This window comes from Thunnus thynnus, chromosome 5, assembly GCF_963924715.1.
Source record: "Thunnus thynnus chromosome 5, fThuThy2.1, whole genome shotgun sequence".
Lineage (NCBI taxonomy): Eukaryota > Metazoa > Chordata > Actinopteri > Scombriformes > Scombridae > Thunnus > Thunnus thynnus.
The window spans coordinates 22,614,168-22,629,214 of record NC_089521.1 but is presented as its reverse complement, the minus strand read 5'-3'; the positions used below and the strand labels follow the sequence as shown (position 1 = coordinate 22,629,214).

Below are 15,047 nucleotides of genomic sequence, written 5' to 3'. Positions count from 1 at the left end.
CAAGATGGCAGCATAGTCAAGCTCTCCTCTATATCTATGTCTCAAGCAAATATACCAGAACAAAATCTCCATTGTTCCCAGTGAAGATTAACTACACCATCCTCAACACAAGGGAGCCTGTGGAGCGTAGAATCCAGAGGCATCAACTTCCATTGTATGTGTAATTAATCCTGTTGGGTCATAGATGGAACACAAGTGGTTTCCGTTGTGGCATCCTTATGGGGGGGCGGGCAGACCCTGCTGAGGCACAAATCAACCAGAAAGAGGGGATGTTCGGCCTTTTGCTTGTGTGTGTTCTCCTGCACACACAAACGGTCCCATAGTGAGTCAACCACCCTGCCTCCACACACTGACACACACTACCAGCACCAATACCATTCTTCACAGAGAGGAGCCTATAATTAGGTGCTAATTTTCTCTGGTTCCACTGTGACACGATGCTGGGGGCCATGGCGAGGCAAGACAGAGAGAGCGGGTGCATTTGATGAACAGTGGCGAGAGCTTGACTTCAGACCATCTGGCCAAGTGGCTGGTGCTGCCCGCTGCTGCCCATGCTGACGTTGGGACCAGGGCAAGGCCCACCCACGTCAGTCTGTCCTCCCCGTCCTGCTCCTCCAGACCGGGACCCAGGCGTCTGTCCACCACAACATGTTTATCCCGAGTGGCTGCCAAGTGAATCACAACTGTGTTCAGGATACAGCTCCTCTCAGTGCAGACAGCAGCGATCAAGCAAGCAGAGAGAAAGAGAGAGAGGAAGGATAGAGAAGGGAGCGGGGGCAAAGAGAGGAGAAGAGAGTGTAGGAGGAAGAGAGGGAGAAAGATGGATTAGAGGAAGAGAATGGGATTAAAAGAATCCAGATGGAAGAATGGGAGACAGACAGGCACACAAACACACACAAAAACACAGAGAGAGACAATCAAAAGTACATTTGAAACAACGTTAAAATCACACAATGCATATGAATCAGCGGCTGCTCTGAATTCATTTGGAACATGCTAATGCAGTGTATATCTTAAGCTTCAAAGCAATCATAAATGGTGGACTTGGTGAAACGGGTGATGAGTTATTAATTCTCTTCTAAAGGGGATCAATGGAGGGGTGGGGGGTTGCCACGGAGATGCCTCTGTCTCTCTTACATCTCTCTCATCCCCATCCTCACTCACTGCCTCTCTTTCTCTCTCTTACACACACACACACAGAGGAATCTGGATTATGTTAAGAGTAAAATTGTGTAGAGGCATGCCCCCAAAAGCTTTTGAAGTTGGTGCTCGCAGGGCAAAAATCTCATTCTCTGGCGTGCCCCATATCATGCTGACTCCTGCTCTGTTCTCTCTCTCTCACTCTCCATCTATTCTGTTCCAGCCTCCCCCCACCTCCCTCCCTTACCCCAATTTAATTTTTCCCCCCTCTCTCTCTAAATTCCAATCAATCTAAGCCTCTGCAGATCCAGTGGTTTATTTCTCTTCTTACTTCTTCTGTCACCACAATCCTTATCCCTGCTGCATGCTTCTACCTTTGACCTTTATTTATCAATGCAGCCAGTCTCTTCGACTCAGATGGAAATCCCTACAGATTTGGGTCAGAAGACATTGACATCTCTTGAAGCAGACAAAAACAACAACAACAAAAACTTCCATGGCTGAATGAACAGACAAACAAATAGCTAAACGAATGTTTGCACAAACAAATGGCCACCCGGCTGGATTAATGAATGGACATGTAGAGAGAGTGGAAGGAGGGATTGTTGTAAGAATTCATCCATTCGTGCTCCATCCAAGCCCCTAGGCCCTGGTATGTAATTGCTTCATGCATAGTTGATACACTGCATAATCAACCAAATACACTAGAATTTGCCTGTGTTTATGTAGAAGAATGCACTTGCATTTGCAGGCCACTGGTGAAGTTTAGATTGCATGGGAGGTGTATGATAATGGAAAAGCCCATCCATTCATATCTGAGTGCTCATCTCTCTCCTTTAGAGTGAGCAGATACACATGGGACTGGTCATAGGTATGCTGTCCTGTGGTTGACTCAGGACCATGTTGTGTTTTATTCATATAGAACAAAGATGAAATATTCATATCGGTGTGTTGTTTCTATGTTTTCTTCCGTGTCTTTTACCTCCCTTGTACATACACTCCTGATTAAAAATCAGATGGACTATGGCCGCAAATTGGTTCCCTTTGCGTAGGAGCGTAAAAAACAATGCAAATGGATGAAAGGAGTTCCCACTGGGTGTCAGCAGATTGTGTTCATGCAGCATGCAAATGCATGAAGCATGAAGCCAGTCCAACCTATCTCAACCCAGTACAGGCAAACTGAGCATGCTGCACTATAGAGACGGATGGATTTCTGTTGATGGAAGCCTCGAACGAGAGATGCATGCCAAAGACCACCCCAAGATAGTGTTTTCACACAGACGCCAAAAAGCAAGCAAACACGAACAAGATCACACACATTTTCTCCCATAGACACATACACACATAAGCTTGACTGGCCATTCATGCTTAGAGGCACACACCGAGGCAGCATCACACACATGAAAAGAAACAGCATGATGGAAATGGTTTGGCTTCATGAGGTGAATGAACAGCAACAGCCCGGGGCAGGAAATATGACAGGGAAGGAAAGCCTTTTATTGTCAGTTTTAAATAACCGCCTAAATGCTATAAAAAACTGGATGGCAGATGATTTCTCACAGCTAAATGCAGACAAAACAGAAATCCTTATCGCTGCCCTTCCGAGTCTTGTCCCTAAGATAAGGGATGATCTTGGGTCTCTTACCTCGCCAGTTAAATCCTCCATAGGAAATCTAGGTGTCACTCTGGACCAGGCTCTGACTCTGGATCAACATGTCTATTGCTGAGTTGCTCTTGTTTTTTCCAGCTGAGAAACATTGCAAAGCTCAGGTCCATTGTGTCTCAAGCAGAGATGGAAATGTGGAGTACAAGTGGTCCAAAATGCTGCTGCTAAACTCTTGACTAGGTTCTCCAAAAGGTCTTATGTGACATTGATTCTGATTGCTCTTCACTGGCTCCCCATCAAATTCAGAATCCAACTCAAAGTTCTTGTGATCACCTATGGAGCTCTGCATGGTTAGGCACCTGCCTAGGGCTGCAGTAGATCTACAGAAATCTACTGCAGCCCTACTGTAAGTCACCAGCAAGTCTCCAAGGTTCTTTTATCAGGGTTTATTGGTTGTTCCTCGATATAGGCTTAAAACAAAAAGGAGACTGTGCTTTTGAGGTTGTGGCTCCTAAATTTTGGAACTCTTTCCCTTTGAACTTATGATCTGTGGACTCTGTGGACATCTTTAAAAAGGAGCTCAAGACCCATTTGTTTAGACTTGCCTTAATGTAAATTTTCTATTTTCTGTTTAATTTTGTTTTTACTATGTTTTATGTCTGTATGTATGTTTATGCTTTATTTCTTCTGTGAAACACTTTGTGATGTCTCTGCTCTCCAATGGTGCTATATAAATAAATGTACTCACTTACCTTTCCTTTTGCATGTTTTAGTTTCAGTTTTATTTCTGTGTCATACCAAACATATGGCCCATCCCACTTGGGATTACAAGACACCACTATTTTATATAACATACACCTTCCGGTATTGCATATACAAAGCATGTGGAAAAAGGAAGAGAAAAGAAACACAAACAAAATAAAAGCAAAACAAAAATCCCCAATGAGCTGTTCACATAAAGAGCTGGTACATATCTACAGATAATCTCGATAAAGAGCTTTTTTCCTCCTCTCCAGGCTTTCTCCAGATAACTGGCTCATGCATTTGTTTCATATGTGAACAGCTAACTTAGTCTTTGTGCATCATCCATATGGGTCATTTCATGTCAAATCAGATAAAGTTGTTGCAGCACCATCTCAGATTTTGTTCAAACCTTGTCAATATCATGAATGGATCCCAAAATCAAGGCAATATTTCTGTTCAAATTCTATGTTTTCATATTTTTTCAGTGTTTGATATTATTTCATTTTTATAGCCTCAAAAATGCCTTATCTGGGAAGCCATGTTTGGGCATTAATATCTTGATAGTATTGTTCCCAGCCCCACCAAACTTTGTAGGATGGAAGACAAACATGTTTGTCAAAACCATTAAAAGCTTGTACGGCATGCCATCTTATTTTCATAAGGTCCTAGATTTGGGAAAAAAAGTGCAAAATTCTTAAACAAAAGTGATGTTGAGGGTATTACAAACCCACATTTTTGCACCAATATGATATCAATGATTACTTTTTCTGCAAATACAATTTTTCATTAATTTTGTGCCAATATTTGAGGTCTCTGCCACCGATGGACATGAAGATATTATGAATAGAACAAGGTGTGGTGGCATATTTTGGTCATTTTCATAGGACCACAATGATATGTGGGGTAACTAGTAGGAACATAAAAATGAACATAGAAATTGCTTGATGTACGGTTGTTAAGGGTACAAAGTGCCAATGTCCTTCCGTTTTTCCTTCATACAAAAATAGACACAGATTTGAGAGAAATTTTACCTCTGGCAGAAAAACATCTATTTCAGGAATACATTTTTTTGCCTCAGTATCTCCATGTTATTGAATTCCTGTCTCATAGGAATTGTAAGAAATGAAGGCTAAACATGTTTTCAGTATGTTTGTTGGAATAGAGGACATTTGAAATGGGAATTGTGTCTCCAGTAAGGTCTTGGATACTGAAAATAAGTGAAATATTTTGATAAAACCTCTGGTATGAGGAGGAATAAGTGGTACCTAAATGGCCCTCTCAAGCTCCAGTGGGAGTATCTAAATGTGTTTACACATAAAAGGTTGGATGTGTTTATACATGTCATTTTACAGTGTGCATTGTTAGAAAGCTATATGCCCTGATAGTAAAGAATATAGCTTGCATTAAAGACCTATAGTAAAATGAGCCTACAGAAAACATGTGTTTCTTTCCTCCAATCATTATTTCAGAGGCTGGGACATATAAGTACCCTTACATACATATGTATCTATGAAGGGAACATGGAAGGACACTGGCACTTTGTACACTAAATGACCATACATCAAGCTATTTCCACATATATTTTCATGTTCCTACTAGCACATACCATTTTGGTCCTATGAAAATGACCAAAATATGCTACCACATCTTGTTTTATTCATAATATTTTGATGTCCATTAGTGGTAGAGACCTCAAATATTGACACAAAATTAATAAAAGACTGTATTTGAAGAAAAAATGATTGATACCATATATGTGCAATAAAATGGGTTCATAATACCCTCAATATCATCATCATCTCGTTTAGGAATTTTGCACTTTTTTCAAATCTAGGGTCTTATAGAAAATCAATAGCCATGCAGTACAAACTTTTAATGGTTCAGTTATACTGAGAACATGTTTGTCTTCCATCCTACAAAGTTTGGTGAGGCTAGGAATAATACAAGATATTAATGCCCAAACATGGCTTCCCAGATAAGGCATTTTTGAGAGTGTAAAAATAAAAAAATATCAAGGGCCAAAAAAAAAAATAAAAACATTGGAACTGAACAAAAATGTTTTATAGATCTTAGTTTTGGGACCCAAACATCATATAGACAAACTTTGAACAAAATCTGAGACAGTGCTGCAACCGCTTTCCGGGATTCTGTCTGATTTGACATGTGTAACCCAGGTTAAATAATCTTTGCATATAAAATTAACCTGAATAAGGAAAAGTGTTACATAGAAAATTGTTCAATCATACTAAATAATGTACAGAAAATAACCTGTCAGAATTAAAAAGAATAGAAGATAAAGATATGTGATAGATGCACAGTAAGGAAAAATAAACGGACAACTTGATCTGAAAAGATAAAAATTTATTTTCCTTTATTAGTGTTTGATTTCAGATGATTCTAAACATTTTACATGTGAATTTGAGAGGCTAGCTCTGTCAGCCAATCAGGTATCAGTTACATCGATGCTGACAAAACCATGGATGTATAAAGATAACTGGATACAGGAAGAGCGCCAGGCTTTGAAGCTAATTTGACATAGTGGCCAAACCGTGTAATTACAATGTCACGTGATGCACACTGGCCCAAAAAGACTTTTTCCCATAGACTTACATTGTGAAAGAGACGTCTGTAAATCAGCGGATAAATTTTTCTGAGCGTCACAAAGACCCGCAAAATGACTTGTCTCTCTATCAGAATTACATCCATTCGGTCCGATCACATTTAAAAAGCCTAGAAGAGCCGCGTGATTGAATTGTTTTATCCCCATTCAAATTAGCCAGAGGGCTAAACCGGAAGTAGCCGACTCGGCCAGCGAAAGTCACTAGTGCGCATGCTCTATGGGCCGCACAATGCAGAAGATCCGGGTACTTTCATACCAGGAAGTCGATTTTTTTGGCTTCATGCGCCACTGAGCAACTTTCATAGGAATGAACGGGGCCCCGCCTCCGACGCTGTATCCAGTTCTCTTTTTTTCTTTCTCTGTATCCATGGACAAAACCTATGCCAGAGTTTCACTTCCTGTTTTGAGTCACAGCAAGGAAGAGGGTATCCACCGTGACGAGCGCTAACCATTAATCTTGGATAAAAGCCTAAAAAGGAAGTTGATTAAAGTCAGCTAAATCACCCCCGAGTACTGTGTGAGTATGACCAGAGAGTCTTGTCGTCGCTGGTTACTGAGAAATAACCGCATTGGTGAGATATCTTTTTTTGACTGTTGTGGCGCTAGCCGCTAATGCTAGCAAATACAAGGGCAAATGCCATTTGCTTGTGCTAAAAGTGTTAGCTATGCTATTTCGAAATGGAAATATAATTTTGTACAGTGAAATACATAAACTTAGCTGATGTATTCAATGTTAGCTCATCTGTTATACACTAAATGTTTATTGGTGTTTTTTTAAGCAGATCTGTCCTCCACTTAATGTTTATTTGCGTTGTTTTTAGCACCTTAACCTGTGCCTTTTAACCACACTGAGCTGCACCTTTGCTAGTTGTTGACATGTTTTGTGCAGGTGACTATAGGCCGCCATTGCATGGTGCAGGGCACAAAAGCACATGTTTTTTAGTGTTGGTGTAGACATTTTATGCCAATTGCCATGTGAAGGAGGGAGTGTTTTGGTATTCTTTCTAATTGTGAGTTAAGAGGTTATTTTAGTAACCACAGTTCTATGAGAACACGGGAACTTGAGACTACTATGTTGTTTATGATGGGATTTTACAATTACTAATATTTCACTAGTTCTGATGTTATCCTTTAAGTAATATAGAGTATAATGAAAGAATTTGATGAGATGTATTCTAGCTTTTATTTTATGGTCCACTATTTCAGATTAGAAGCTTGAATGTGAGTTCTGGCCTTGCCTACTACAGGTCAGGTTTTTGGACGTACCTGGAGTTTGAGCCTGGAAACTGTTGGATGTTTGATGGCGAGCTATAACCCAATGGAGTGGAACTCGAGACTCAATTGCATGCAGAAGATTGAAATCCCGGACTCAAGGACTTTGTCTCTTTACATACAACTAGCGCATTCTACAATGCGGTAGGACGAAAATTTGCCTCTTCCGAAGTGGTACAAATAGAACTATTAGTTAGTTCTGGATGATAAGTGTGGGACAGGAGGACTGAGTTCACATCAGTGACTAAAGTGACTGAAAGGGAATAGGATCTGATTGAATCCTGAATCTAAAGACTTATTGGCCAATTTGAATTTTGTTTTTGCTTTTCAATTACTAATTGTGTTTTTCATATACATTTTTCTTTTTCTACTTTTCTTCACTATTTTCCATAAAAAGGAAGAGTTGTTCTTCCAAAAGGGAGATATTGTGTCTGAGTGTTGATTCTGGTGTATTGTTTGGTCTATTCTGGCTCTGTAGGCAATCCCAGTAGCTTCTGACTTTCTAGCTATAGTAAATATCACAACTAGTATATTCCCTGCAACCACGACCATATTTCATAACTTTTAGTAAAAAGGGTTACACATGCAATGACCCGTATTTACAAAATCAATATGTATCTTACTAAACAAAGAATTACACAGTTCACAATAAAAATGGCAGTAGAAAACAAAATGGAACTAATTTTCTATATAATTTAGACACATTGGACAAATCCACTTTTCTTCTTCTAGATTAACAAATTGTCCAGTTTCAACAGTCAGAGGTAAAATACCAGATCTCAGCTGGGCACATAGAGATCTTTGCTTTTTAGACAAATTATATACAACATAATTCTCTGTACCACATTCAGTTTTTATCATTGTAAAAACATGCAGTTTTAGTTTAGTCTATATATTGGCAGCCCATTGCCCTTTGCAAACACATAATCTCTAAACAGACTTATGTGCACACATCTTTAGACCACAAACCAATAATTTGTTTATCCCAGACAAACATTTGTCTCATCAAACTACTTTCTTCCATATCAAGTAACTGATTCCATAACAGCTCTAAACAACATCCAAAGAGCCTCACATGATCCTATCCCATGTTCCCACCATAGCCAACTTTGGTGCATATTTGTGCACACCCAGAAAATATCTCAGAGCACTGTTTTGCACTGATTCACACATAAAGATATTTCTTAGGCCCCTAACTCTGGCAGTATCATCAAGTACAGGACACACACAGGCTTGATGATTCAGCAAGAACCTTTACACTTTTTATGAATCAATCAATCAATATAGAAACTGAGATATTTATGAGTCTGCATAATTCAGCTGATGTGACCCAACTTTAAACTGGTAAGTACTGCGGTTAAATGAGGATTTTCTAAAGTGAAATATTTCAGTTTTCTTTTTGTTAATAAAGTCTCCATTTTTTACACCTCTTATTAGTGTAGGAGAGCATCTGCTGCATTTATATCTTTGGATGGTGATAGTAAAACTATGTTGTCTGCACATAGAGGAGTACTTAACACTTCCCTTCCACACATTTGCCCACAATTTAAATATTTAATTTCTTAAGCCGAATCATTTATAAAATTTGCAAACAATGTGGGGGACAAAGCACCACCTTGTTTCAACCTTGATGAGGTTGGGAACCAGTTTGTGTGAAACTCATTCAACCTTACACACACTACGCTATGGGCTCGCTGTAGAGAGCTTTTAGAGCCCTGTAAAATTTTCCATTTACCCTGTACTCAAAAGGCTAAAAGATCCCAATTGATCATATCAAAAGCCTTCTGAAAGTCAATAAAGCCTGTTGACTTGTTTTCACATATTCTATTTGTTATAATTATAGACAATACAAAGATATAATCAAGATATCGCCTTGACTTATGAAACCTATTTTGCTCTTCCACAAGTAGCCATTCTTTCTCTAGATGCAACATGAGCCTTTCATTAAGTATAGTTGAATACAGCTTGTAAACTGTGCTCATTAGGCTGATCCCTCGGGTCCTCATTTTGAGATTTTGGTACTGGATTTTTATTAGATTTAAGCCACATAGATGGTATTTTGCCAGATTCAAAACATGTTTTAAATAATTTGTTCAAAATAAAAAATATTTGAATTTAATATCTCATTTGGTATATTTTAAACTCCAGTATCTTTCTCCAATTTTGCATAATTGATAGCCATTTGAACTTTATTATGAATAAGATCCTTATTAAGGTCCTCATTTACACAATATTCCTCTTTTAATATTTGTCTCTCTATTACATTTTCCTTCAAACATACAGGAAGTCTTTATAATACATATCAAAATCTAAAGTCTCACTGGAGAAGAGACTTTAAAGTCTCTCTCCCACCTATTAATTACCTCAGACAACCCAATTACATGATTGCCATCCCAGTTTTCTTCAAGTTTAACACCTGTCCTCTTTGGAAATGTCTTGAAATCTGTATCTTATAAATCATTATATTATTACAAATAATTACCTTATAAATTTGCATCTTTTATCAAACCTGCACTGACTATTCTTGAAGGCCTCTAAGAATTTCTTTCTTTCCATGTGATTACTTGAGCAACTCAGACACATATTTTCAACTTTATGCATAGACTGCCAGAATTCTTATTCCAACAAGGTTTCTTATTAAATAACTTCCTTTTAGGATAATGGTTATCTCCAGCTTTATTATCAACCTCTATTTCTACTTGAATCAATTTGCAAAAACTACCATACCAGTTATCTAGATTTTCTTGTTCTCTAAAACTGAATTGTTAATCATTCTTCATTCTCAAAAAAATTGATTGCTGTAAACCAGAAGATAAGAAGTTAGCTGGTAAAGTCCTGCTGACTATCTTTTTTTGTGGGAGAAATTAGGAGACTCTCCTGAAGAACTGCATAATAATGAGCCTCAGTCTTTATTAAAAAAATTAACAACAATAAAGAATGATCTGGAATTCTACATCTTTCTCCAATTAATCAATTCTCCACACAGTTTGCAAATTTAATTAATTGATTTGGGGCTAATACTTCAAAGGAGTCACAAGTTTGTCTGCAGTCATATGGTACAAGTAAAGAGTCAACCACAGCTTTACCCTTGACAGATACAGATGTATAATTAGCATTCAGAGGGCATATCCTTCCATTAACAATTCATAACTTTGATTCTTTTAAAAAATTCAATCATTGATTCTCCATGCTTGTTTACAGAAACATCCAAGGAGGCTCTAGGGGGCATCTCATCCACTTCTATCGTCATCAAAAGCACCTTTCTGCTGTTGATACCTCCATAAACAAAAATTGCCTTAACTCCTGAACATAAATAAACTTGACTTGAAAGAAGATTCAAGAAAAACGAGGCATCCTTTCCCCATACTGACATTACAGGTGGCAGGTAGCAGGTGAAAACAACCAATGTATATCTGACTTTAAATGCAGAAATTTCAAACATATCATCCACCTGTTTATCTATAACGTTGATTCTCTACAGCTTCAACAGATCATTCTTAACACAAAAGCCAACCCCCCTGAGCCTTTTACTCTATTATAACCAAACCATGTAACCTTCCAGGTCGATTACTTCATCATCAGACAGATGCGTCTTGTTCAGCAAAATTATGTCAAGTTTCAAAGTATCGATTGTTGTATTGATCATATTCCTTTAGTTTCTGCTTCCCTCTCAATAAGGCAACTTTATCTCAGACTGAGGCCAGCTGGATCCTGACTGGGCCCGGACCACAACCTCATGGCTCCAGCCTCTCCACTGCAGCCAGGCTGGGCATGGGGTTGAAAGGCAGGCCAAAAACCATTTTGGTGGTTTCTGGATTGAAGTCTGTTGTAGTTTTTTTTCCTGATGTTTTGCTCCATCTGCTCAATGCGAGCCGTCAATATTCCAATTTAAACATCCAAACTGTTCTGCATCTCCTTTTTTTTTTATTCTCGATTTCCATTTTAAGAACATCTTGATTCTGTTGAAACTGTCAAATTTAGCTACTGTCAATGTTTTTGTCCAAGGATAAATGTAACTTCTAATCTTTTCATCAAGCATCCTCTCCAGGATATCATTCATTCCAGCAATGTGCTTATTTAATTTTCTTAATTCTGACTCTCATTTGATTCCACGTTTTTTGTTAGTGTTGCTTGGCAGGGTCTCCCCACTTTTCTCATTCATTGTGGCTTTGTAATTGCAGATTCTTCAACAAATGAATTGTGCAGGATAAAATTTTCCTTCTGGGAACTAATTTAATTGTATGAAAAAGGTGTGTTCACACTCCTTTTGTGGAGCAGCAGGGACATGTCAGCTGCAAAGTCCCCATGTCTCCATCTCTAATTGGAGCATATCCCTCTGCCCTGTACCTATCACACTATGGGAGAGGCAGGATGCTGTGCTAATGGATAGCCCCCCTGTGGAGTGCTTGTCCTTGATGTGCTGGGTTGACGGTGGCCCATGCTGAGGGTAGACTGCAGATTAGAGGCAAATCAGAAGATTTGTTTGTCCTCTCCAAGCAGGGCGGGACATTCAAGGAGAGAGACCAGCCATGGCTGTGATGGAGTGGGTTGGACCTGTGCGACAGATGTGTGTTAGTATGACTGATGTGTTCTGGGTGAGCAGGCTGCGCTGGGTCAGCGACACCTGGAGAACGAACATAAGCCTGTCCAAGAAATGCCTGGGCATACTGATGCTGTGTTTGTTTCAATCAGAGTCCACATGGCAAAACGCTGAGCCAAAGGTAACTTTTTGTGATAACACCTTCGGTGAAGATTTAGGAGAAGATAACGATGTTGTAATTACCTGTGCTAAATTGGAACTGTGGATGCTCAATGAGCTATAAACAAGGTTACTCTGGTCCCCTTGGGGTAATTGTTTCAAAAGCCTGCAACAGTCTGGTCCAGTGATGGCGAAATTGGAAGGGGTGGTATCCTGTAATTTCTCAGACCACTGAAGCATGTCCTGTGTGTGGGCTGAAACTCAGGCTGATTTGAAATGGAAGCATAACTTTTTGTTCCCTCTTACTGTAAGAGTCAAAGTCATTGGTCTCAATCAGCTTTTAACCTAGATATGATAGGGGCCTGTGGGTCATTGGGCACCACCTGCACCGCTTTTTACATTTCAGTGAATATGCCAATTCTTTATTACAGAATATTTTTTCAGTCATGACCAGAGTGCTTCTATGAAAATCGTGTTGTATTAGGATTTGTGCACAGGTGGTTAAATCTACGTTCCACCTGGTATAAATACCTCGGATGAACAGAAATACATCCTATTTGATGCTCCTTGCAGATGGGCCGTCTGTTAATATTAGCATAATGGAATTCAGAGCACACCCACAGAAATTCACTAATTCATCACAGCATTGGGCCAAGCTAAATAATGCTGTGGCCCTTGAGCTTTGAAAGGGCGACGTGTTTCCAAATATTAAAGCAGATTGACTGTTTACAACCAAAACAAGTGCTGGACTTAATTGTTGAATCTTAATACAAGCAGGCACAGCATTGCATGGTGAGATGTCATGTCTGCCATGCAGGCGCGACCATAGGAAAGCTGCGGACTGATTGGTTATCCCTCTGATCCTGCTAGCTTACTCCTCAGCCCACATCACACCATGTAACTGAAATTCACAGCCATGGCCTTGCTGCTGTGATCTCTCTCTCTGATTAATCCTTCTCTGCATTTTGTCTTTTGTATCTGGTGGAGTAGCAGAGCTCACTTTAATGCATGCATGTCTGGAAGAGTCACTGCTAGTTTTATCAAAGTTTGATTATAATACAGTCACCCTCTTTTGAATGTACCCACTGAACACTGTGCTGTCTCTAAGACTGAAAGATGAGAGGAATCACAATAAACATGCTGCAGCAAATTGATGCAGGGAATGTAATTTTTGACTGCTGTATGAGAAAATGGAGTGGAATGTATCATTGCTGTGTGAGCAAAGTCACAAGATGTACATAGATTAAAACACCCACACAGATGGACACACACACATACATGTTTTTTTTTTTCATCAGGATTGCTACAAAATGCATGCGTTGCAGGCACTCTGTCTTCTCTGCCTGCTCCCAGCCATGATTAATAATGTGTTGCTTACATTATTTAGAACCTTTAAACTGCATGCCTCTTTATTAGCATGCATATTACATTATCATATAGTTTCAGGCCACATTAGTGTCATGTAGGCCCATCATGGTTCCACATGAATTTAATTAAGCATGTTGTCTTTAGTGTGTGGGAGATTGCTGCAGGCTGCTCATGAGGACATCATGTCCAGGAATGTCATTAACGTTTTATATGCATTGGACATCCCACATCACCATCAGATACATACAGTAGAGCTGTCATCACTCAAGGGTGAAAAGATAAAGATGAAAGCATGGAAAGATCGACTTATTGGAAAGTTCGGAGGACAACCCGGCTGGCAGAAATGATCATGATAGTGATTATTACAAGATATCAATCCATGAACATTTAATGAAAGCCAGCTCTGTTCCATATCCAGGGTACTGTTATAACTCTATTAAATATCACATGGTGACATTTACATAAAGGATATAAGACGACTCTGTGCCTATGGAAAACATTAAATGTAATTTCAATGACTATATGAATTACAGGGATTTTTCCATATAGAATTCCTGATTTTGACAGGTGTACTCCAGCACCTAGTGATTCATGGTTGGGTGTGGTTACAGGTGCAACAGAGCATACTTCTGACCACATCCAACCACACCGATTGGTGATGCCTGGTGTGGTCAGAGGTGAAACAGCCAGGGCGGTCAAACACTGCTGTTCAGCCTGGTGTAGGGCCTCCATCCCATCCAAGATGGTGACTGAGACTGCATGTTCTTTGTTCTGCAAGTTGAACTCAGTCCCCCAGAATCCTTCACGTTTCCCACAATCCTCCAGGTATTTCACACCTGGATGTTAACTCCACCCATGGATCCAATGTCCAGTTAGCATTGGTCACTGTGACCTATGACATCATTGTATCAATAAAAGCGGTGAACACACATTCCTCTCTCTCTCTGGGCTGCAAAGGTACAAAGATCTCTTTGTATTTCTTACCTTTACCAGTTGACCACATTGGATACACAGAGACGTGCTCCTGTCTAGCTGATGAGCCAGGACAAACAGGATCACACACTCCACCACACTGCTGGATCTGCTCAAGGCCATTAAGTGAAAAGGATGGACACACACATTTGGTCGCTTACTAAGACAATCATCACGTAAGACTGACAGGCAAAGTTAGCTACAAGATTGTGTCTTATTTAGATGCTAAATGCTTGTGTTTTGACTGTATGCTTTGTAGGAACCCCTGTTTGCTAATCCAATCTTTTTTTACTGGTTAGTTACAAGTTAGACTTGCATGTGTTTCTAAAGTTCTGAAACAGTTATTTGACTTCAGTTAATTGTGTTAAGTTATGAGCAGTTCTTGGTTTCATTTAAATACTGCTAAACACTATTTATACCCAAATATTTATTCATCATTCATTTCTTATAGGATACTTTAGTATCCATTTGCCCATGAACAAAACTTTTGACACTTTTGCATGTTTAGCTGACCTGCTGTACATTCACTAAAAGACTAACTGTTATTCTAGATATTAATTAACTGAAAGTGTAACAACTGAACAGTTTCTCAATTATCCCTATAAATAAAGACATATTACAAAGTT

General features: G+C 39.3%; 1 long non-coding RNA gene across 1 annotated transcript; it reads left to right on the top strand.

Annotated features, from left to right (window-relative positions):
* The first annotated feature begins 6,156 nt into the window (after window positions 1-6,156).
* LOC137183254 (uncharacterized) lies at window positions 6,157-15,047 on the top strand. The gene is made up of 2 exons (XR_010928434.1): window positions 6,157-6,682; window positions 7,358-15,047. It is a non-coding gene; the product is annotated as an uncharacterized lncRNA (long non-coding RNA).